Source organism: Otolemur garnettii, unplaced genomic scaffold (assembly GCF_000181295.1).
Source record: "Otolemur garnettii isolate 467f Iridium unplaced genomic scaffold, OtoGar3 scaffold00072, whole genome shotgun sequence".
NCBI classification, from domain to species: Eukaryota; Metazoa; Chordata; class Mammalia; order Primates; family Galagidae; genus Otolemur; species Otolemur garnettii.
In genome coordinates this window covers 6,541,905-6,544,927 of record NW_003852467.1, presented here as the reverse complement: position 1 = coordinate 6,544,927, position 3,023 = coordinate 6,541,905, and positions in this window count along the sequence as shown.

Here is a 3,023-nt window from a genome sequence, read left to right as displayed (position 1 = left end):
ACAGCAACCTCCAACTCCTGGGCTCAAGCGAGTCTCCTGCCTCAGCCTCCCAAGTAGCTGGGACCACAGGCACCTGCCACAATGCCCGGCTATTTCTTGGTTGCAGCCGTCATTGTTGTTTGGCAGGTCCAGGCTGGATTCAAACCCGCCACCTTAGGTGTATGTGGCTGGCGCCTTACCCGATTGAGCTACAGGCGCCAAGCCTAAAACACAATTTCAATAAGCGTGCTTATTCTTCATGACATTGCTTTTCCATGAGACCCTAACGGCAACACCCTTACGGCAACAACTATAGTTATATTTTGCCATTTGTATGAGTGTGCAAATGCCATTTCCCATTTATGTGGTTATATATTGATTTCATGGTAGCATTGAGTACATTGGATACTTTTTCTTCAATTCTTGAGATACTTTACTAAAAAGAATATGTTCCAGATCCATCCAGGTAAACATAAAAGATGTGAAGTCTCCATCTTTTTTAATGGCTGCATAGTATTCCATAGTGTACATATACCACAATTTGTTCATCTATTCATGGGTTGATGGGCACTTCTGCTGTTTCCATGTCTTGGCAATTATTATTTTTTTGAGACAGAGTCTCACTTTATTGCCCTCAGTAGCGTGCCATGGCATCACACAGCTCACAGCAACCTCCAACTCCTGGGCTTAGGCAATTCTCTTGCCTCAGCCTCCCAAAAAGCTGGGACTACAGGCGCCCACCACAATGCCCGTTATAGGCGAAACGCCTATAAGCCTCTGGCCAAAAAAGCCATTTAAGAGAGAGCAGTGAAAAGACTTTGTGTAGGCATACTTGTAAGAAACTGAGGCAGAATCCTACGTGGCCAGGTTAGTTGCAAGCCTGACATGACCAAGGCTTTGACTGGAATAGCATTTCCAGACTGTGTTAAGGAATTAAGGTTGATTTTATAAGGCCAATGAAAAAGCCCTTTGGAAAACTGGCCAGATACCCATCAGTAACCTTTCCTGATCTGTGGCAAGTGACGAAAGTCACTTGCTGACAGGTCCAGGAATGGTAATGTGCTAGGGGACCTCAAGAGAAGATGAATTGGCTCAGTGCCTGTCCCTCAAGTGGCTAAGGCGCCAGCCACATACATCTAAGGTGGCAGGTTTGAATCCAGCCCAGGCCCACCAAAGAACAATGATGGCTGCAACAACAAAAAAAATGACCAGGCATTGTGGTGGGCGCCTGTGGTCCCAGCTACTTGGGAGGCAGAGGCAGGAGACTCACTTGAGCCCAGGAGTTGGAGGTTGCTGTGAGCTGTGATGCCACAGCACTCTACCCAGGAGGATAGCTTGAGGTTCTGTCTCAAAAAAAAAAAGAGAAGAGGAATTTACCCAATGCATATAGGTATCTAATGGCACAGATGAAACCTGAGCTCATGAAAGGCTTTTGAGAAGTCTAGCCTGAGAATTCCTTATAAAAGTCTCCAGCAAACCCCCCTTGACTTACGGCCTACATGGGAGCAGAGGTTTGCATGCAAATTCCTGTATGCCCAAGAAGTTTCTCTATGCTTTGCTTAAAGATTTGAAGTAACTGCCTCCAAATGGCATGGTCAGTAGAACAGACATTCAAATCCCGTCTTTCCACCATGGCCTCAGGCTTCATCAGATAAGAACAAAGACAGTAATAACTGACAACATGTTCTTCATTAAGTTATGTTAAACCGCGTTATGTTGAAAGGGTTATGCTTAAAGGTGTAGTTGGAAGAAAGATGGAGACTTTACGTCCTTCATGTTCACATGGATGGAGCTGGAAAATGTTCTTCTGAGCAAAGTATCACAAGAATGGAAGAAAAAGTATCCAATGTACACATCACTATTATGAAATTAATTTATACCTTTTATATGAAAGCTATAACCTAATAACAGCCTAAGAATACCGGGAGGGGGGAGGGAGGAGGGAGGGAGGAGGGGGGAGGGAGGAAGATTGGAGGGATCACTTCTGTGGTTTATCTTACAAGGGTACAAGTGAACCTTTCTAAGAGTAGAATATGAACATTTTGGCACAATAACTAAGTGAACCTTTCTAAGAGTAGAATATGAATGTTTTGGCATAATAACTAGGTAAATGACATGAAGGCTATGTTAACCAGTTTGACGAAATGTTTCAAATTGTATGTGAAAACACCACACTGTACCCCAGAAATGCATTAATGTACATAGTTACCATTCAATAAAAAAAATAAAAAAAAAAATAAAAAGGTGTATGTTGGGTGGATTATCAGATTACCAGGAAGGAGCTACTTACAGGGCTGGTATTCATAAGATGTTTAAATGGCTTAATGAAGTCATTGATGTCCAATGCCCATGTACAGAGGGATTGTAATGAATGTTAATGATGTCATTGATCTATAGTGCACATGCACAAGATTCCCTATATAAACCAACAGCAAATAAAGAAAGCTTGCCATTTTGCCTGAGCGAGCAGATGGTCACCTTTATTTAAAACACAATATCAATAAGTGTGCTTATTCTTTGCAACATTGCTTTTCCGTGAGACCCTTATGGCAATAGCCCAGCTATTTTTTTGGTTGCAGTTAGGCTGGGGCTGAGTTTGAACCTGCCACCCTCAGTATATGGGGCCAGCACCCTACTCACTGAGCCACAGCCACTGCCCCATGTCTTGGCAATTATGAACTGGGCTGCAATAAACATTCTGGTGCAAATGTCTTTGTTGTAAAATAATTTTTGATCATCTGGGTATATACCTAGTAGAAGAATTGCAGGATCAAATGGAAGGTCTACTTCTAATTTCTTGAGTGTTCTCCAAACTTCTTTCCAAAAAGGTCGTATTAACTTGCATTCCCACCAGCAGTGTAGAAGCATTCCTTTCTCTCTGCATCCATGCCAACATCTGTAGTTTTGGGATTTTGTGATGTGGGCTAATCTTACTGGAATTAGATGATACCTCAAAGTGGTTTTGATTTGCATTTCTCTGATGATTATGGATGATGAGCATTTTTTCATGTTTGTAGGCAATGTGCCTGTCTTCATCAGAGAAG